General features: G+C 41.0%; 1 pseudogene; it reads right to left on the reverse strand.

Moving 5' to 3' along the window:
- Positions 1 to 16,079: 16,079 nt before the first annotated feature.
- LOC141416336 (olfactory receptor 10H1-like) lies at positions 16,080 to 17,026 on the reverse strand (annotated as a pseudogene).
- Positions 17,027 to 23,601: the final 6,575 nt, after the last annotated feature.

Consider the following 23,601-nt stretch of genomic DNA (forward strand, 5'->3'; position numbering starts at 1 on the left):
AACGCTTAATGTTAATGGACTTAATTCACCCATCAAAAGACACCATTTGACAAAATGGATTAAAAAAGAAGATCCAACAATTTGTTGCTTACAGGAGACTCATCTCACCGACAGAAATAAGCATATGCTTAGGATGAAAGGCTGGAAGAAGATTTACCAAGCCAATGGCCCCCGAAAACAAGCAGGAGTAGCAATACTTATCTCAGACAAAGTAGACTTCAAACCTACATTGATCAAACGAGATAAAGAAGGACATTCCATACTAATAAAAGGGGAAATAGACCAAAAGGAAATAATAATAATCAATCTGTACGCACCCATTGTCAACGCACCCAATTTCATCAAACATACCTAAAAGCATATATAAACGCCAACACAGTGGTTGTGGGAGATTTAACACTCCATTATCATCAATAGATAGGACATCCAAACAAAAACTCAATAAAGAAATCCAAGATCTAAAATATGCAATAGATCAAGTGGACCTAGTAGATATCTACAGAACATTTCATCCAACCTCTACACAATATACATTCTTCTGAGCAGCCCATGGAACCTTCTCCAAAATAGATCATATCTTGGGCACAAAGCAAGCATCAGCAAATATAAGAAAATAGAAATAATACTATGCATACTATCTGACCACAATGCAGTAAAAGTAGAACTCAACAACAAAAGTAAAGACAAAAAACATGCAAACAGCTGGAAACTAAATAACTCATTACTTAATGAAGAATGGATCATCGATGCAATAAAAGAGGAAATTAAAAAGTTCCTGGAAGTCAATGAAAATGAAAACACAACCTACCGGAACCTATGGGACACAGCTAAGGCAGTCTTGAGAGGAAAGTTTATAGCCATGAGTGCATATATTAAAAAGATTGAAAGATCCCAAATCAATGACCTAATGATACATCTCAAACTCCTAGAAAAACAAGAACAAGCAAATCCCAAAACAAATAGAAGGAGAGAAATAATAAAAATAAGAGCTGAAATCAACGAAATAGAAACCAAAAAAACCATACAAAGAATTAATGAAATAAAAAGTTGGTTCTTTGAAAAAATAAACAAGATCGATAGACCCCTGGCAAACCTGACTAAAATGAGGAGAGAAAAAACCCAAATTAGTAGAATTAGGAATGCAAAAGGGGAGATAACAACAAACACCATGGAAGTCCAGGAAATCATCAGAGACTACTTTGAGAACCTATATTCAAATAAATTTGAAAATCTAAAAGAAATGGACAGATTTCTAGATACATATGATCGTCCAAAACTGAACCAAGAGGAAATTAATCACCTGAATAGACCTATAACACAAAATGAAATTGAAGCAGCAATCAAGAGTCTCCCCCAAAAGAAAAGTCCAGGACCTGATGGATTCTCTGCTCAATTCTATCAGACATTTAAAGAAGAACTGATACCAACCCTCCTTAAACTGTTCCATGAAATAGAAAGGGAAGGAAAACTGCCAAACACATTTTATGAAGCCAGTATTACACTTATCCCAAAACCAGGCAAAGACACCTCCAAAAAGGAGAACTATAGGCCAATCTCCTTAATGAACATTGATGCAAAAATCCTCAACAAAGTAATGGCAAATCGAATTCAGCAACACATCAAAAAGATTATTCACCATGACCAGGTAGGCTTCATCCCATTGATGCAGGGGTTGTTCAACATACGAAAATTAATAAACGTAATAAACCACATTAACAGAAGCAAAGACAAAAACCACTTGATCATCTCAATAGATGCAGAAAAAGTCTTTGATATGATCCAACATCATTTCATGATAAAAGCTCTAAGAAAACTAGGAATAGAAGGAAAGTTCCTCAACATTTTAAAGCTATATATGACAAACCTACAGCCAGCATTATACTTAACGGAGAAAAATTAAAACCATTCCCTCTAAAATCAGGAACAAGACAAGGATGCCCACTATCTCCACTCCTATTCAACATAGTACTGGAATTCCTAGCCAGAGCAATTAGGCAAGAAGAAGGAATAAAAGGAATACAAATAGGTAAAGAAACTGTCAAAATATCCCTATTTGCAGATGACATGATCCTATACCTTAAAGACCCAAAAAACTCTACTCAGAAGCTTCTAGACATCATCAATAGCTATAGCAAGGTAGCAGGATATAAAATCAACATAGAAAAATCATTAGCATTTCTATACACTAACAATGAGCAAACGGAAAAAGAATGTATGAAAACAATTCCATTTACAATAGCCTCAAACAAAATCAAATACCTAGGTGTAAACCTAACAAAAGATGTGAAAGACTTCTACAAGGAAAACTATACACTTCTGAAGAAAGAGATTGAGGAAGACTATAGAAAGTGGAGAGATCTCCCATGCTCATGGATTGGTAGAATCAACATAGTAAAAATGTCGATACTCCCCAAAGTAATCTACATGTTTAATGCAATTCCCATCAAAATTCCAATGACATTCATTAAAGAGATTGAAAAATCTACTGTTAAATTTATATGGAAACACAAGAGGCCACGAATAGCCAAGGCAATACTCAGTCAAAAGAACAATGCAGGAGGTATCACAATACCTGACTTCAAACTATATTACAAAGCAATAACAATAAAAACAGCATGGTACTGGCACAAAAACAGACATGAAGACCAGTGGAACAGAATAGAGGATCCAGATATGAAGCCACACAACTATGAGCAACTTATCTTTGACAAAGGAGCTAAAAATATACGATGGAGAAATAGCAGCCTCTTCAACAAAAACTGCTGGGAAAACTGGTTAGCAGTCTGCAAAAAACTGAAACTAGATCCATGTATATCACCCTATACCAAGATTAACTCAAAATGGATCAAGGATCTTAATATCAGACCCCAAACTCTTAAGTTGATACAAGAAAGAGTAGGAAATACTCTGGAGTTAGTAGGTATAGGTAAGAACTTTCTCAATGAAACCCCAGCAGCACAGCAACTAAGAGATAGCATAGATAAATGGGACCTCATAAAACTAAAAAGCTTCTGTTCATCAAAAGAAATGGTCTTTAAACTGAAGAGAACACCCACAGAGTGGGAGAAAATATTTGCCAATTATACATCAGACAAAGGACTGATAACCAGAATATACAGGGAACTTAAAAAACTAAATTCTCCCAAAGCTAATGAACCAATAAAGAAATGGGCATGTGAACTAAACAGAACTTTCTCAAAAGAAGAAATTCAAATGGCCAGAAAACACATGAAAAAATGCTCACCATCTCTAGCAATAAAGGAAATGCAAATTAAAACCACACTAAGATTCCACCTCACCCCTGTTAGAATAGCCATCATCAGCAACACCACCACCAACAGGTGTTGGCAAGGATTTGGGGAAAAAGGAACCCTCTTACACTGTTGGTGGGAATGTAGACTGGTACAACCACTCTGGAAAAAAATTTGGAGGCTACTTAAAAAGCTGGACATCGATCTACCATTTGATCCAGCAATACCACTCTTGGGGATATACCCAAAAGACTGTTACTCCAGAGGCACCTGCACATCCATGTTTATTGCGGCACTATTCACAATAGCCAAGTTATGGAAACAGCCAAGATGCCCCAGCACTGACGAATCGATTAAGAAAATGTGGTATCTATACACAATGGAATTTTATGCAGCCATGAAGAAGAACGAAATGTTATCATTCGCTGGTAAATGGATGGAATTGGAGAACATCATTCTGAGTGAGGTTAGCCTGGCCCAAAAGACCAAAAATTGTATGTTCTCCCTCATATGTGGACATTAGATCAAGGGCAAACACAACAAGGGGATTGGACTATGAGCACATGATAAAAGCGAGAGCACACAAGGGAGGGGTGAGGATAGGTAAGACACCAAAAAACTAGCTAGCATTTGTTGCCCTTAATGCAGAGAAACTAAAGCAGATACCTTAAAGCAACTGAGGCCAATAGGAAAAGGGGACCAGGAACTAGAGAAAAGGTTAGATCAAAAAGAATTAACCTAGAAGGTAACACCCACGCACAGGAAATCAAAGTGAGTCAATGCCCTGTATAGCTATCCTTATCTCAACCAGCAAAACCCCTTGTTCCTTCCTATTATTGCTTATACTCTCTCTACAACAAAATTAGAGATAAGGGCAAAATAGTTTCTGCTGGGTATTGAGGGGGGGGAGTGGGAGGGGGTGGAGTGGGTGGTAAGGGAGGGGGTGGGGGCAGGGGGGAGAAATGAACCAAGCCTTGTATGCACATATGAATAATAAAAGAAAAATGAAAAAAAAAACATGGCAAAGATGTATGATTGGTTAATGGTGGTATCATGGTCATCCTTGTTGTAACATGGCAAATGTCCCCACTGGACATTTGACAATGTGTGAGGATATCTGATGGTCACTATTGGGGTATAAATCAGGCATCTAGTAAATCAAGGCCAGAGATGAATAAATAATACTGTCCTAATTGTCCTTATGCTAAACTTGGGAAACACTAAGGATATTTATGAGCAGGACTTTTCCTTGCCTTGCTTAGTCTCCAAGTCTCTGGGTGTTGAGCTGGCCACGTCACAGGTGTCCCCTAAGTGCCAGAAATTGCTATTTATGTCAGTTTCTCTGTCAATATCTCCCTCTCCTCCCTATCTTTCTCTCTCTCTCACTTTCTTTCTCTGCTTCTATCTCTCTGTTCCTCTTACGAAATCCACATAGTATTAGAGGTCAGTCTTGGTATTGTCTGTTACCTAGGTTTTGACAAATTCTCAATAGTAGGTATCCACCATTACAATGTCATACAGTATAACTTTACTGCCTTAAAAATCCTCCATGTCTTTCCTTCTTCCATGCTCTCTCATGAAGACTCTTTATTCTCTCCATAGTTTTACATTTTCTAGAATGAATAGCTTCTTCTTTTTGCTGCATCTGAGCTCTGTCATGACAGAAAGTGGCATATGCAGCCTTCAGCCAACACCTCCAGATGTGACCCAGACTTAGCTTTTCATAGTTATTTCTGTGGATTCTGGTGATCTTTGGTGGTATAAAGAGTGAGAGTGTGGGTATGGTCTATTCTGGGAAAGAGTCATCTGATTGACCTGAGAATAGCTTCTGATTTTCATTAATAGCCACCAATAAGTAATGAGCATAACAAGAGGTCAGGAAAAGACACACATTGTAATCAGAGAAACCTAAGTTCAGATCCTGGCTGCCATACTCCTTAATCATGGTACCTGGAAAAGTGAGAGTGCTTTGTGGGATTCAAGTTCCTTGTCTGTAAAATGGAGAATGGGCGGAAAGACTGAAGAAGAACCACTCAGCCCATTTTTTGGCCCGTGGGACAAAGCCAGTAAAGGGCAGCTATTAACATGGGGGGACTTTTTTGCTGAGTACACGTGTTGGGGTTGTAAAAACAACAATCCTTGATTCGAGCATTCAGAGCCCAGTGCTGGGGACAGATGTGCTTCCAATCTGATGCATGATAAGGAACCACATGACAAAGTCATGAGCACAGATTTTATCCTCACTTAGGAGTTGTTCTTTGGGTAGCACCCAGAAAGAAGTGACTAAGTCTATTGTGGGGAGAAAATGTTCAGGTGATCTGTACAGAGCCAGCCATATTGAACTTGAATCTTACTTAGGCATTTGCAAGGTGGAGAAGGGGAGGATGGGGGACCCAGGCAGAAGTGGAGTGCCAAGGAGTTGGAACTGCACTCCCTGGGCTATGGACATTGTTCACATTCTCAACTGTGGAAAATGTTTCACAATCCCATGGGGACATTGGTGTTGTTTGGGGACATTTTCGCTTGTCACCACTGATCAGAAACTAAGCTAGAGAGACCCAGGGATACTACTGAAAATCCCAGAAGGCACAGAATAGCACCTACAGAATGAATAATGGGGACCCAAGTGTGAACATCTTGAGGTTGGGGAACCCTGCCCTAGACCATATGGAAACATGGAAGACCTGTGAACACAACACATAGGATCCATGTCACCTTTTGGTCTTTTTTCAGAGGCTCTTATTTCAAGCTATTTACCCTCTATGATCTCAGAAGGTAGGACTGTGAGGAACAGTTGGGACCACCTTCATAGGGAGTGACAGACAAATGCTGACCATGAAGTGGGGAAAAGATGCAGATGGTTCAAGAAGAGAGGCCAAGACCCTGGAAACAGGTGCTATTTGGGGAAATGCAGTCTCCACTTATCAAATTAGATGGCTTTGTTTCTCAGGGTAAGCCTGCAAGGGCTCCATCAAAGATTGAAGCCTGCTTATGAAGCCATTCACTACTGCTACAGTTTGGACCCTTAGAGACCCATGTGTTAAAGGTGAGGGTCCCAGCTCATTGCATTATTGGGAGGTGGTAGAACTGTTAGGAAGTAGGGCCTAGTGGGAGGGTTTAGGTCATTTGATGTGTGCCTTTGGAGAGATTCTGGCACCCTGGTCTCTTCCTGTCTCTCACACCCATCTAAGAGGTCATTGGGTTTACTCCCCCATGTGCTTCTGCCATGGCATGCTGCCCCAGGTTCAAGGCAGTGGAGTCACTTGGTCATGAACTGAAAATAAATTTTTCCTTCCTTTACGTTGATTTATCTGAGATATTTTTCAGTGGTATTGGGGTTTCAACTCCAAGTCTCATACTTTTAGTTGAATTCCACCATTGAGCCACTCTGCCAGCCCTTTTCCGTGTTGGGTATTTTCAAGATGAATCTCTCAAACTATATGCCTGGACTGGCGCCAAACCATGATCCTCCCCGATCTCTACTTCCTGAGTAGCTATGATGACAGCCACTGGCACCTAGCATATTTGAGGTATTTATTTTGGGTTACACTAAGCTGATAGTTGAGTAACAACTACATTTTTAAAAAGTGATATTTTCTATGACCTTGTTTTTTCTTCTTATTACAGAAGTGGAAGGGTGAGGGAAAATGATCAGGAGAAGGAGGGATAAGGAAGAGGGGCATATATGACCAACTACATTGTATTCATGTATAGAAATGTCATAATGAAACCCCTTATTTTTTCCCAATGGTACCAGAGTTTGAACTCAGGGCTTTGCACTGGCTAGGCAGCACTCTAACAACTGAGTCTCACCTCCAGCACTGAAACCCTTTACTTTGTACAATTTAATGTAATAAAATTGTAAGCTGATTTTGGGGGACAGTTCTGAGGGTTGAACCTAGAGACTTGCACATGTGAGGCAAGTGCTCTGTCACCGAGCTGTGTCACCTGTTCTTGTGGAAAAATGCACATAAAATTTGCCATTCAATCACCTTTTCAGGCATTGGTAGAGGGTGGGGAGGGAGTGAGGGAATAGGATATTGTTGATCAAAGGGTAAAAATTTCGATGTAAGGAGGGGGACTAAGTTTTGAGATGTATCATAGAGAAAGGTAAATATTGTCGACAATAACATAAGGTTCAAAATAAACAAGAGAGCAAAATTTAAATATCTTACCATAAAATACTAGAGGGTGAGAGTGTATCTCAGTGGTAGAATGCTTGCTTAGCATACACAGGCCCTGGGCTTCAGCCCCAGCACTATAAAAAACATCTTTTTTTCTTCATTTTATTTTATTGTTTTTACATTTACTTACATGTGTATACATTGGGCCTCCTCCCTCACAAAATTTTTTAAAAAAGAAGCCAGGTACCAGTGGCTCACACTTATAATCCTAGCTACATGGGAGACTGAGATCAGGAGGATCATGCTTTGAGGCCAGCCTGTGCAAATAGTTTACAACACCCAATCATCAAAAGAGCCAGAGCAAAATGCACTGGATGTGTGGATCAATTGGTACAGCATTTACCTGTGAGCATGAAGTCCTGAGTTCGAACCTTAATCCCACCAAAAATTTTTTTTAAATAATGAATTATTGAGGTAATATAAATATAGTCATGATCTTGATTTAATCATACATACACACATAAATACATATACATATGTACATATATATATATATATATATATATATGATGTGTACCCCATAATGTATACAATCATGAAATTATGATTAGGCAAATAAAAATAGTATTAATAATATATTTATAAAAACAAACCATAACAAAAATAAGTAATACATAAAATTCAGTCACATGAAATATACTTACAATGTTGTACAACTCACCCCTCTATCTAGTGCTAGAAATTTCCATTACCCTCAAAGGAAACCCTGTACCCAATAACAGTCATTCCCAATGGTTCCTTTTCCCCAGCCCCTCACAAGCTATCAGCTGCTTCAAATTCCACCTGATTGTTCAATAAATTTAAACAATATAAGGTTGAAAAGAGTCAACCACTGATCTTTCTATTTCTGTAGGTTTACCTACTGAAGACATTTGATATAAAAGGAATCCTACAATATGTGGCCTTTTATGTCTCATTTATTTTGTTAAATCAGGTTTCAAGGTTCATCTACATTGTAAAATGTATTATAGCTTCAGTTCTTTTATAGCCAAACATGTCACTAGATGGATACACTCCAGTTGATGAACATCTGGGTTGTTTCTACTTTCTGGATTTTATGAATGGTGTTCATTCCACTTGAGTGGAATTTGAACTCTAGCACTTGAGTCACACCTCCAGTCCCTTTTGCTTTAGGTAATTTTTCAGATAAGGTCTTGCCTTTTTGCCTGAGACAGTTTTGGTTGAAATCCTTCTACCCATTCCTCCAGCATAGTGGCATTGACAGGATTGCACCACCAGGCCTAGCTTATTTGTTGAGATAATGTTTCACTAACTTTTTGCCTGGGATGTCCTTATACTGTGAACCTGAGTAGCTGGGATTACAGGTATGATCCTAGCTTCCTGAGTAGCTAGGATTACAGGTGTGAGACACTCCTCCCAGCTACATTGTCTACTTAAAAAAATTCATACATACTTAAATGATTCATAAAGAAACACTGAAATCTCACTTAATAGGGATTATTTACTGAGCACAACCAGGTACATTTTCTCACATCATATTGACTTAATATGGACTGCCATCTTCTAAGAACAACTCAGTTTTTCATATCACCCTTTGAGGTAGGGAGGGGAAATGGAAGGAAGAGAGGTGAAAAACCTTGCTAAAATACGGAGTAGAGTAGGGATTTGAACGTGTGTCTGCTACCTCCATCCTCCTTCTGTCTGATAATTATGTTGGATAGACTCATGGGAGCTGGAAAACAAAACATTTTTATTTCAGTCACATTCCTTAGAACAACACAGTCTGTTGTATCTGATGCCCCCAAGAATAACCCCAGAGGAAGAATCTGACTGATAGACATTAAGATGGAATTGCTCTTGGTCCCAGGAGTTATATCCATAGGAAGCAATGGATAAAAGATCCAACAAAGGGATCTTTTCACTAGGGGAACCAAGGTAGAGGAAAACTTCAGGGTATAGTTTTTGGAGTCAGCTCAAATGTAGGCTCAAGTCTTAAATTAGGTACTTCAATAGCTTCAATTTGAGCAACATTTTTTGGCGGTAGTAAGGTTTGACCTCAGGGCTTTGTGCTTGTTAGGCAGGTGCTCTACTGCTTGAGCCACACCTCCATCCCTCCAGCAATATTCTTAGCCTTTGTGTATGCCAATATTCTCAATACATATGCCAACAAAACTCAAGATGGAGATGAAAATAATGGTACCATCTTCCTACTTTGATGAGAGGACTAAGTTATAAGTGGGATCTAAATTAATGCTACCTGATTAAGGTGAAACCTTTCCCACCCACTAGCTGACCTCTCCCTGTTGAACCTCAACCCAGGCACAGCCTCCATGCAGGGAGACAATCACTCAGCAGTGACTGAGTTCATTCTTATTGGCTTTTCCACCTTTCCCTGCCTTCAGCTGATGTTCTTCCTGCTGTTTCTGCTGATGTATCTGTTCACACTGCTGGGCAGCCTGCTCATCATGGCCACCATCTTGAGTGAGTGCAGACTCCACACACCCATGTACCTCTTTCTGTGCACCCTGTCCATCTCTGAGATCCTCCACACCTTGGCCATCATCCCATGCATGCTGGCCGACCTGCTGTCCACCCACCCACCACTCCATCTCCTTCCTGGCCTGTGCCTGACCGATGTTCTTTTCCTTCACATTTGGCTTCATCCACTCCTTCCTAATCACTGTCATGGGCTATGACCGCTATGTGGCCATCTGTCAACCACTGCACTACAATGTGCTCATGAGCCCCCGTGGCTGTGCCTATCTGGTGGCATGGTCATCGGTTGGTAGCTCTGTCATGGGGTTTGTGGTCACAACATCCATATTCAACCTCACTTTCTGTGGCCCCAATGAGGTTCACCATTTTGCCTGTCACGTGCCACCTCTGTTGAAGTTGGTCTGTGGAAAAGATGTGCTGGTGCTGGCCAAGGTTTTGGGCCTGGTATGTATTTCAGCCCTCCTGGGCTGCTTCCTCCTCCTCCTCCTCTCCTATGCCTTCATTGTGACTGCCATCTTGAGGATCCCCTCAGCTGAGGGGCGACACAAAGCCTTCTCCACCTGTGCATCCCACCTCACAGTGGTGATCGTGCACTATGGCTTTGCTTCTGTCATCTACCTCAAACCCAAGGCCCCCCAGTCTCTAGAAGGAGACACTTTGATGGGCATCACCTACACAGTCCTTACACCCTTCCTCAGCCCCATCATCTTCAGTCTCAGGAACAAGGAACTCAAGACCACCATGAGGAAGACTTTGCTGAGCAAACTCTACCCAGAAAATTTATAATAACCTATGAGTCACTAAATTAGCTTCCCAATTTCTACTGTTAGAGATAATACTCCCTCAACACATAGTCACCTATATTTTTCTAATTCTTTCCAGTTGACCATATTTTAAGTGTGTGCACAAGGGTTATTCAATATTAGGGATTTATTTGGGATGGAACGAAGCATGTATGAGAAAATAACAGGTTTGGTTGTCAAAACCAAACCTTTAGTCCCTTCCCTGTCTTCTTAAATACAGTGTTACCAAGTATTTCAAACAATGCAAAGCTGTTATTCAATGAGAAATGGAGGGCTTCATGCCTAACAGCACCAGGTAGGTATACCTCAGATTTTTCAATCTACAAAAGACTTTTTCAGATTATTGTATAGCAGAGCAAAAAACACCCTATATTTTAGCTTGCCCAATTCTATGTAAGAGAAATTATAAAGAGCAATAAGCTGATTCCCAAGCAAATAGTTAAGTAAACCTTGACGTTTCTAGTGTTAATCATGAATACTTGTAGGCAGGCAGATTAAGTCTTCATGGTAAATTCAAGGGAAAAATCTCGCTGAGAGATATTGTGTGCTGTTTGAAAGTGACACAGCACATGGGCCACCAGGGAAATCTCTGCTGTATAAGGACAATGATTGTGGAGCCCAGGAAGTAAGCTTATGTCATGGTCATACAGACTTTGCTCAACTGTTTCTCCATGAAAAGAGAGACTTATCATTGATCCCACTGAATGGAATTTATAATTTGTTAAAAATAGCCATTTTTGTGTTGGAATAGCAAACTATACATCATTTGTCCTGAAGCATGAGTTCAGCCTTTCTCCATCACTTAAGGAGTAAATACATTCTGTAACACATGGAGTGGGAGGAAGTAGGGAACCCTTTCAGTCAACACTGGGGAAACCAGAGAAGTCTTTTTCAGAATTCATGCTATGCTTTGTGTTTCTTCTTACTTCTCAGGCACATGGTGTCATTACAGCATCACAAGGTGGGATGTGGAAAAACAGAATCACCCCTACCCATTTGATGGGGAAATTTCTGCTCCAAAGATGCATAACTCATCCAAGACCACACAGCATGGAGGAGCTAGCCTTCCAATGTGGGTCCTTTCTGACTTCACATCCTCTCCCTTCAGTGTCTTCCTATAGTAGGTTGTGTGGGTCCTAATCCAAGCATAATGGCCATTCTCCAAATCAAATACTCCAACATTCTTAAGAGTACTTTATGGCACATGAGGGTAATTGTGACATGCCATCCTTTGGACCATGCATCTTTGGAATATCCATGGAAAAATTCAAGTCAGAAGTTCTTCATGATTTAAAATAAATTGGTCCTTTAGGAATTCCTAAGTAATTCTTACACGTTGAGCTAAGATGTCTCCCTCTCCCAGCAATAAAGCCATTCTGGCCAAGAATATGAATCAGACTTACTTTTTAAATCAAAGACCCACATGGTCTCTGACCCTACTGATCTCCCAGTGGATAGAGGACCTGGAAAATGGATGGGTACCAACTATGAGTTGGGCACCTGTCTTATGCTTACTGTGGATACTTGGGCTACATAAGATCAGGAGGTTTGATCACCTTGTTCATTATCACACCCAGCACCAACACGGTACTTAGAATATGTGTTCAATTCTTAACAAATATTTCCATGGTGCGTTAATATAATAGCCACAATGTTGAACAAATCAGATTGTTGGCTAATATATTTACTGTGAGAAACCTCATTGTCTCTCAGAACCTTAGGAAACCATCAGTCAGACTAATCTGGGTTCAAATCTTGACTCCTGATTCAATTTCCCATCCAATTATATCAACACCATATACATATTTTATATATCTGTGAAAACAGATGCTCACAGTAGTTATATTTATTTTAAAAAATAACAAATATCTCCACTAATAAAGGAATGTTGAACAAATTATACAATGAAACACAAGGCAGCCATTATAATTCCAAACTTGTACTTCATTAGAGTCCCTCTGTCCCAGGGAGACGCATCAGGTATCATGCCTTTATGGACCATCTGTACAGTAAGGTTCCCTCAAATTCTTACCTTCATCCCTTTCCAACTCCTTTCTCAAAACTTCTACCTGGCTATGTAGTAGGTATCTCTAACTTAACATGTCCAAATTTCTAGCAAGTGAATATCATTGTCATATTCTCTCTCTCTCTCTCTCTCTCTCTCTCTCTCTCTCTCTCTCTGCCTCACTCTCTCTCTTTCACACACACACACACACACACACACACACACACACACACACACACAGATACCATTCATGAACCCTCCTCTCTCTCACAGCTCATTGCCAACCTACCAGCAACTCAGGGATGGCTCTCCCATCAAAGTGTGTTCAGATCCTGGCCCCCTTTCACCACCTCAACAGCATATTTCCACTCTTCAGGTGCTTTGTAAAGCCGACATTAACCTATGGAAAGAGGAGAACTGGGACATTCCCACCAATAATCAATGAGTGGGGCAGGGCATGGGTGGTTCCCGGCCAGCTGAGGGCAGTTCTGAGACAAAGCATGGTTAATCAAAGAGGTAATATTTTTCTGTGAGGCCTGATCTTTCCTTCATTTAACGTTCCTCACAACTGCAGACTGAAGATACTTTTTCAAAATGGCATCTTTCCCAAAAAGAATTTTTCCTTGTCATTATTCCCTGAACATACTGTTTAACAACTCCGTACACCATTTACACTGTATGAGTATTCTAAGTCATCTAGAGATGATGAAACTGGAGTTCTGGACCCAAGGTAAAACTCTGAGATTCCATATGCCAGGTCCAGACACCCACCCATAAATGCCAAATAAAGAGGCCTGGTGAAGGCAAACAAAGGAGGTTTATTACATGGTTTGGGATGTGCCATAGGAAAGGCAGAGTGAGCACTCAGCTCATCTTCAGCCATCTTTGGGGTACAGATCTGAGCTACAGGTTAAAACAGACAAAAGAACTGAGGGCAGGGGACAAAGGTATGTGTAGTTAAACAATTCATCCCAGGTGTAGTTGTGACTTGCAGAGCAGTCTTGGTCAGGCAGGTCGTCTGGTCCAGTTTTGGAACGTTATCACTGGAGGGAGTAATCTGGTTCCTGTTTGAGAGAATTCTTGAGATAACTGTCCTCACTGGAAGGGTGGCAGTTCCAGGGAGCTCCAGTTCATTGTCATCAAGATATTATCAGTTTTGTCCTTTTTTGGATCCAAGGTGATTGTAAAGTGACTGTAAAGAGAATGGCTTAGCACAAAGACAGATACAAAATGGAGACAATGATGCCAAGGTTTTCCTGCTTTTAATTAATTTGTGGGCTCAAGTAAGGAGTCAATGCAAGCATTTTCCCCTTTGGGAGGAGGTGAAGCTGTCACCTAAGGGGCGAATGGCACCCAATCTAAGAGGTCAACAAAAATTCAGTAGCCAAGACAAACAGTATTGAATTCAATATTTTTATTCAAAATTATTTTATTTCCTTTAAAATTGAATGTGTTTATGAGGAATGGTATGATTGATTTGATGCATGTAAAAATTCAAAATTAATTTTTAAAATTCCATGATGAACAAAATGTCAACATTTTAAATGAAGAGGAAGTGCCATTCTATCCTTTCAGGACCCTGTCTCCCTCACCTTATACTGACCCTAGAGTCTAGTATACGACACAAACAAAAAGCAACATTTATTAATCAAGTGAAATTTTTGGTTGCTTTAAGTTTATTTTAAAAAGTAAGTATAGGAGTGAGAATAAAGCTTGTTTTCATTTCAGAATGTTTTGACACTTGGTTAAGCAAACTATAAGTTGGCTTTTTCTCTGACGATCAAGGGGAACCACAGTGACATTTCTTGTAAAGGAAATGGATTGGTGCTAAACATTTCTCATCAGGGAAATGCAAATCAAAACCCAGTAAGGCTCGAGTATAGCATGCACTAGACGTTGGGAATGATACCAGCAGTGCAAAATTAAATTAAAAAGCAATAAAAAAAGAAAAAGAAAAAATAAAACAGAGGTAGGTGTAATAGCTCCTACCTGCAATTCCAGCTATTTGGGAGGCAGAGATTGGAGGATTTCAGTTAGAAGCCATTGCAGGCAAAAAGTTAGTGAGATCCTATCTCAAAGAACAAGTAACATGGACACAGTAGCTCAACAGAACACCACCTAACAAGTGTGCAGCCCTGAGTTCAAACACCAGTACCACCAAAAAAAAAAAAAGCATAGCAACCCATGTCTGCAATCCCAGCTACACAAGAGGCAGAAGTAGGCGGATTGTGTTCTGAGTCTGGCCATGGGCAAAAGAATGAGACCCTATCAGAAACTAAAGCAAAAAGGGTTGGGGGTATAGCTGGCAATGGCAAGGCCCTGAGTTCAAAACCCAGTACTACACAACCCCCCCAAAAAAACCCCAAAAAAACCCATCATTAGGGTGATTATAATCAAAAAGTCAGAACATAACAGAGTTGGCAAGGATGTGGAGAAATCAGAACATTTACACACTGCTGGTCAGAATATAAAATGGGATAATTGGTTTGGAAGCCACTGTGGTAGATCCTCAAATAATTAAATGCAGAGTTACTGTGTGACCCATCAACTCCACTCCCTGGTATATACCAAAAGTTATGAAGACATGCATACACAAAAGCTTGTACATGAATATTTACAGCTGCATCATTCATCATAGTCCAAAAGGTTGACACAATGCAAATGCCCATCTACTCATGAGTGGGTAACAGAATGTGAACTATCCAATTAATGGAATATCATGCAACCACCTGATCCTTGCTACAATGTGATCAACCTTCAAAGAATGATGTTGAATGAAAGAACTGAGACACAAAAGGACACACATTGTATGATTCCATCTGTGTGAAATGAAGTAAACCCATAGAAACAAAACAGTATATTTGTGGTTGCCAGTATATGAGTGAAGGTCTCAGAATTTTTTTTGAGATAGGGTCTTGCTGCATTGACACAGCTAGCCCCAAATTTACTATGTAGTCCAAGTTGGGCTTGAATTTGCAATACTACTGACTCAGCCTCCTTAGTGCTAGGATCACAGATGTTTACCACCTTACCTTTTAGGGTTCAGAGTTTCTTGTGGCGGATATAAAGGGTTTTAAATTGGCTGTGCTGATTATTACAAAAACCTATAAATGGGCAAATTATATAGTTTGTAAATTTCTCAATAAATGTTCCCCAAAAGACCATATCTAATCAATGAAAAATATTCAAAAGTTTGATATGATGTAGCATCACTATTCACAAGGAAGGAAAGCATATGGCAGGGCAGAGAGAGATACAGAAATAGAGAAACATAGGGAGAGACAGACAGAATGGAAAGACAGAGGGAAGAGTGATGGGGAAGAATAAATGAGCTTCCTCCCACCATATTCCTGTTAGAAAGCCAGCATCTTCAGGGATTCTAGGGAAAGAGTTTGCTCAGCAAAGACTTCTTCATGGTGGTCTTGAGTTCCTTGTTCCTCATACTGAAGATGATGGGGCTGAGGAAGGGTGTGAGGACTGTGTAGGTGAAGCCCTTCAAAGTGTTTCCTCCAAGAGACTGGGGGTCCTTGGGCTTTAGGTAGATGACAGAAGCAAAGCCATAGTGCACCATCACCACTGTGAGGTGGAATGCACAGGTGGAGAAGGCTTTGTGTCGCCCCTCAGCTGAGGGGGTCCTCAAGATGGCAGCCACAATGAAGGCATAGGAGAGCAGAATGAGGAGGAAGCAGCCCAGAAGGGCTGAGATACACACCAGGCCCAGAACTTTGGCCACTACTGGTACATCTTCTCCACAGGCCAACTTCAACAGAGATGGCACATGGCAGAAGAAATGGTGGATCTCATTGGGTCCACAGAAGGAAAGGTTGAATATGAATGTTGTGACCACAATCCCCATGACAGAGCCACCAACCCAGGACCAGGCCACCAGACAGGCACAGCCACGGGGGCTCATGAGCACATTGTAGTGCAGTGGTTGACAGATGGCCACATAGCGGTCATAGCCCATGACAGTGAGTAGGAAGGAATGGGTGAAGCCAAATGTGAAGGAGAAGAACATCTGCCAGGCACAGGCCAGGAAGGGGATGGAGCGGTGGGGCACAGCAGGTCAGCCAGCATGCGTGGGATGATGGCCAAAGTGTAGAAGATCTCAGAGATGGACGGGGCACACAGGAAGAGGTACATGGGTGTGTGGAGGCTGCGCTCACTCCAGATGGTGGCCATGATGAGCAGGTTGCCCAGGAGTATGAACAAATACATCAGCAGAAACTGCAGGAAGAACATCAGCTGAAGGCGGGGAAAGGTGGAAAAGCCAATGAGGATGAACTCAGACATGAAGGTGAAGTTTACACCAGGTATGGCAGCCATACCTGATGGGAGACAGAAAACATTACTCAGTGTTTAGGAGCACAAGGGCTCCCAGTGAGTTCTGACATGCAAGAACATGTGAGAGGCTCCTTCACCTATCCAAGATATGATTAGTTGACCTGCAAATACGTATTTATGTTATCATCCCTTAGCATTCATAGGGCATTAGGTTCAGCACAGTCCTATCCACCAGATGTCAAAAATTCAGGTGCTCGAATCCCTTTTGAGAATACAGCAGTGTTGCATAGAACCTATGAACATACTCTCAGACTTTAAATCATGTTTAGATGACTTAGAATATTGAACACAATGTATTGTGATATAAGTAGTCATTATACCATATTTTTAAAAGAATTATCACAAGAAAAAAATTGATATTTGCTTAATATAGACTCAGGAATCACAGACCTAACTACATTTTTGAAACACAGATGTGGAACTCATGAATGCAGGAAGAACTGTAATAATGTGCTGAGGTTTAAACAAAATCATGGATCTTAAGTACATGACCTCTGATAAGAACTCAATAAATAGTGCTACTGATAAAAACAATTATTATTACTATTTTTAAATCACAGTGCTAGGACCTCAGAGTTTCTACTCAGTGACATGTCAGTTGAGTCCCCAATTCAAAGGTAGATGACTTGGTTGAGCACTGTGTCTCAAGCCTGTAATCCTAGCTACTTGGAAGTTGTAGATAGGGAGGGTCATGGTTCAATGCCAGCCCAGAGAAAAAGCTCACGGGACCCCTTCTCACCAGGTGGTGTTCCCCTGTCGTCAAAGTTACACAGGAAGTAAAATTAAAGAGAATTATGGTCTAGGCCATCCCAGGCATAAAGCAAGACTTTGTCTCAAAAATAACTAAACTAAAAGGGTTAGGGACTTGGCTAAAGTGGTAGAGCACCTACCTAGCAAGTGGGAGGCCCTGAGTTCAAACCCCAGTACTGCCAAAAAGAAAGAACTAAATGGTAATGAAATTTGAAATGACAACTAAGTCAAATTGATTGTATGCTAGAATATATACTGTATTAGTAGAAAAACTGGCAAAACTTCAGACCTGTAGTCTGCTTAAAATAATTGTGATGATGTTAAATTCCTGATAATTATACTAGGGTTATGTATTGTACTGCTGAGAGAAGTTATGTGAGAAAAGTACAAGAATTTTCTGTATTGTATTTGCCAATTGTCTCAAGTTGTTTTTTTTAAATGAAAAGTAAAACACAAGGAAGGCACTATTCAAATTAGCACCAAAAATGATTAAGTGTATAGGCTTTAGTTTAACCCAGACCATAGAAGACATCCATGGAAATCAACTAAACCTCTCATGAACAGAAAACATGGCAGATAATTTTTAAAAATCTTGAAATTGAAAGACAACAATAGCCAGATGGTAATTCTCCCACATAGATAATCTCCCCAAAGATGTCCTCGTAAAATATGTAGTTGGAGTTCTTGAGAAAGTGACACACTTATTACAAAACTTCCATGACTAAATAAAGATCCATGAATAACGAGACTAACCTTAACATAGATGAGGGAAAGGAAGCCCTAAAAAGTAGACAAAATGGAAGCCTTAGACAAAGAATCAGGCCTTGATAGGTGAGATCACAGCACACATTTAATAGGCAAAGGAAGAATTGTTCAGAGGAAGCTGTTGAGAAAAGTATCTTTCTATAGTGATAAGAGATACATTCAAAGACAGAATCAAGACTAATAAAGGGCCTAACTGTGGAAGATAAAAATAAAATAACTAAAAGAAATGTTTGCCAGCTTCTTGGGGGGCAAAAGCAGAGGATCATGAGTTTGAGACCAGCCTGAGCAAAATTAGTGAGACACTACCTCAGAAACAAAAACTTCCAGGAACTGGTGACTCATCCCTGTAATCCAAAGTATTTGGGAGGTTGAGATCAGGAGGATCTTGGTTTGAATGCAATCCAAGCAAAAAGTTCTAGAGGCTCCATCTCAACCAATAGGTGGGCATGGTATGCACCTGTCACCCAGCTATGGTGGGAAGTACAAAATAACAAGACTGCAGCCCAGGCCAGCCTGGGCAAAAAGAGTGAGACCTTATTTCAAAAATAACCAGAGAAAAACAGGCTGGAAGCTTGGCTCAAGAGGTAGAGTGTCTGCCTAGCAAGTGTAAAACCCTGAGTTCAAACCCCAGTACTCAAAAACAAGAGGAAAGAAAACATTTAAAATAATAAGCAAATAAATAAAATAAATGTTGGATGATTGTTTTTCATTGTGGGGACTTCTTAAAAATCAAATCAAACTATTAAAAAAAGAAAAGCTTGAGCCAAAAAGTAAATTAAAAAGGTGATAAACACCAATATTGACATGACAGATCTCTTAAACAAAGAGAATCATGGATAAAGTTAATACTTGACAGTCTGAAAGAAGATACGTGCAGTGTTAAAACACCAGTAATCCTAGATACCAGGAGGCAGTTCAAGGTTAGCCCAGCCAAAAAGTTAGTAAGACACCGTCTCAACAAACAAGCTGTGTATACTGGCAAATACTTGTGATCCCAGCTACTCAGGAGGCATAAGAAGGAGGATCACCATCTGAGGAAGCCCTGAGCAAAGAGTGAGACCCTATATGAAAAATAATGTAAAGAAAAAAGGGCTGGAAGCATGGCTCAAGACCTGAGAACTTGTCTAGCAAGTGCAAGGCCTCAGTTCAAATCCCAGTCTGACAAAATATATTTTTTAAACCACAAGACTAATATTGAAACTATACAAAGAATGTCCACAAACCAACAAGAAAAACAGACTGCAGTTGGGGTAGAAAATGGACAAGAGTAATCCCAGGCAATCTGCAGAAAAGGAAGTACAGTAGGTTAATAGCAAAATCAAACACGCAACTTGGAACAATAAAGTAAGGAAAGAAAAAGAATGAAAAACCACAAGGAAGTGACATCATCTTTCATCAGTGCAAGAAAATTTAGGAAGCTGGATGCTGCTACAGGTTGGCCTACACTAAAGCCGACAAATTTTTATTTACTTCAAAATAACACTAGAAGAGACTGGGCTTTTCCAACCTGTGGAAATCATAAATGCTTGAGGACATGGATACGATGTTTACCCTGATTTGATCTTTCCACATTATATACATAAATCAAATTATCACACTGGACACCATAAATGTATACAAACATTGTTGGTCAAGTGAAAAAAAAACATAAGGCAGCCATTCCATCAAGGACCTGGTAGTTCATCATCAAATTCCAGGACACTTACTCTATGACCCATACACACAGCTCCTGGAAATCCACTTGAAGACACTTCTCACACAGGTAAAGGGATGTGACCAAGGACACTCACTGCAGCATTGTGTGGGATGGCACAGAGTTGGGGCAGCCTGAAGAACCTCACAAGCTGGGAAAGTGGGGGAGTAAAAGTGGGGTGAATGCACATCATGAAATCCAAGGAAAATCTAGGACCCACAAACTTGACATCAATACAGTAAAATCGATGACACATTTCTGAGTGCAGAAAGGAGATCTTAGCACTGAATAATGTGTGTGCAACAGGACCTATGTTGTAAGAATCCAGGCAAACAGAAGGACACACTTTGAATGAATTATGACACGTGCATGGGGAGTGGGAACAGGAGTAGCAAATGAGAAGAGATAAGTATAAATTAATAAAATAGGGTTCTCACAGTTTGCAGATCAACCAGGATAAAATGTCATTTGTTGACAAGTAAAATGAACTCAAAAGCCTGCCATTCAAGTTCACTAAAAATGTGTGAATATATATATATATATATTGTTTTTTATACAGATATAAATGTATCATTGACTGACTCAAGCTACTGTCTCGACAAGTTTCCAAATGTTCCCCATGGGACAAGGTTTTCTCCAATATCACAAAGTTGACCAAAAGCCTGCCTGGAGGACAGTTGCTATGTGTTCTTTCTTGGCAAAGGTCAGTCTAGTGCTTGTGTTGTAGGACCCAGAATGTCACCTGGGAGATGGACAATTTGACTCGACTCAAGGAAGGGTCATCCCACATGTGAAAGAAACATGCATGGGCTAGAGGGAACTTGGCCAGCTAAACGAATAACTTTAACACCAGCCACAACTCATTCTTCCTATTCCTCATTCCTCCCTCCTTCAGCCACCATCTCTGGACCACACTCCGTGGCTGTCCTCCATGGGAACCCAGTCCCAGCTTTGACCCTGGGTCCTGATCGCTGACCATTGTGCCTGCCCATTGTCTTCCTCTTCTCCAGCCCTCCTCATTTCACAGGGACAAATAATTCTCGGAGACAACAGCAGGTTGTGGAGTTGTGCAGAACTTGAGCTAAAACCACAATTCTCATTGTGTGTTGGGATAAGCAGTGTGAGATTCCCATGGGATTGTCACACCAAGTGCTCAGCACAAATTTCTGAAAGCTTGACAGCTGACACTGTTATCACTGCTGTCATCTATCACCATTGCTGATGGTAGTCTGTTGAGCTGGTCCTCACTTATCATTCCCTGACAGGTGACCCATGTTGGTGCTGTAACTATCCAGAACGTCAATCTCATACGAGGCTAATTTTTCCTGACACTGTGAATGTCTCCCAACTCTCAGCACCTCAAGGCAGGAGTCCTGCTCATAAATGCACAGATGCTACTAATAATTAGTTTCTCAGGTCCCTTTCTCCATGGAATGTTGTCCAGGCTACACTTTCCCCAAAAAACCTCTTGATGAGGCTGTCCAAGGGGGATCTCAAGTTCTCTGCAGGTACCTGGATCTATGTGAGGATAAACCCACAGTCCTTTTCATTGCTGCAGGCTACCAGACAGCTCTAAGCTGGTGCATATGCAAGCAGGCTCCCAGATCCTGTCCCAGTGCCCTGGTTTCTCAAGGGACACTATTCAGCCCATGGAGCAGTCTCTGCTCATGCACCTGTATTATAGCGCTAAGATGTGCACAGGTGCAAAAGCAGGCAGAGTTCCACAGAGACCCAGGAACCCTGGTTCGAAAATATACACTGGCAATGACACTCAGTGAACACTCAGCCAGACATGATAACAATGTCCTTTATTCTGCATATATCTACCTAGCATGGATAAAGGCCCAGTGCTCATTTGAAAAAGGAATAAACTAGGGGCACACATCAGCCACATGTCCAAAAGCTTTGTGTTGGTTGACCAGTGCCCCCCCACACACACCCAGAATTCATGTCCACTTGTAACTTCACAATGGTACCTTGTTTGGAAACAGGGTCTTTGCAGGTTTAATTCAGGAAGAGATCTTGAGATGAGATTGTCATGGATTAGGTTGGGCTCTAAATCCAACAAGTAGAAAAGCAGATGACACAGAGAAGAGGAGACGTGAAAATGGAGAGAGAGGTCGGAGTGATACAAACACCTGGCTGAAGAGGCAAGGGAGAATTTTTCCTTAGTCTTCAGATGGAGCCTGGCCCTGCTGACACTTTTGTTTCAGAATTTAACCTCTGGGGGTGGGGAAAGAAAAAGGGAGAAGGAGAATTTCCCTTGTTTTAAGTTACCAGGGTGTAGTAGTAACTTGCAAAAGCAGCTACAAGAATCTAATAGAAGCCTGGTGCCAGTGGCTCATGCCTGCAATCCTATCTACTCAGGAGGCAGAGATCGGGAGGATTGTGGTTCAAACCATCCCCAGCAAATAGTTCAAGAGATCCTATCTCGAGAATACCCAACACAAAACAGGGCTGGTGAGAGTGGCTCAAATGGTATAGCACCTGCCTATCATGTATGAAGCCCTGAGTTCAAACCTCAATACCACATTTTAAAAAAGAATCTAATATAGATGCACATACAACCCCACACACACTCACCTACAGTGCAAGCATAAGCACACCAACATGCAGAATGACACAAACTTGTCGGTCTGCCTCATAAATGCCCTCCCCCACCCCAGCAAGGGGAATGCACTCCACCTCAGAATGGACCCTGGAGACTCAGCTTGGAGGTGCATTGCTTGGGGAGGGCAGACCTCCCCTCCATGTTATTCCACTGTCCTCTCTTTCCCCAAATCAGGGCCTCTTACTACTCCAGTTTTCACTGATCCTCATGCCTTCTGCCTTCCAGCACCCAGAGCACTTACCAGTTCAGCCTGGAAACCAGCTCTGAAAACAAGGCTTCACTTACCTTCCTTGCAGACCCTTGGGGATGCCCTGAAGCCCACTGTGGGGTAGACTGTGGGCAGAGCACTAAGGTCAAAGTGAAGGAGCAGGTTTATCTCTGCAGGTGTCTTTCCCAGTGGTGGGTTCCCAGAGGCCTCAACACAACCTGTCTAGGGATGAAGAATGCACAGTCCTTAGAGTCCAGGAGATGGTTGGTGAGCTGAAAATGTGCCTGCCATTCCTCCCATCTATCTCCCATTATCTTTGTATTTCCTCTCCTCATCTTCCTGTTTTATCTTTCTTCCATCTTTTCTTCTTCCCTCCCTCCTTCCTGGGACCACTTTCTCCCCACCTCTCTCTCACACCTGCCTCAGTTTAGACACTACTCCTCCCAGAAAATATCATCTGTCCTCCATCACAGTCCTATAGGGTATCGAGAGTAGCTGTGCTTCTCAAAGTCTAAGCTTTTGTCAGGAGG

This window comes from Castor canadensis, chromosome 14 (assembly GCF_047511655.1).
Source record: "Castor canadensis chromosome 14, mCasCan1.hap1v2, whole genome shotgun sequence".
Classification (NCBI taxonomy): domain Eukaryota; kingdom Metazoa; phylum Chordata; class Mammalia; order Rodentia; family Castoridae; genus Castor; species Castor canadensis.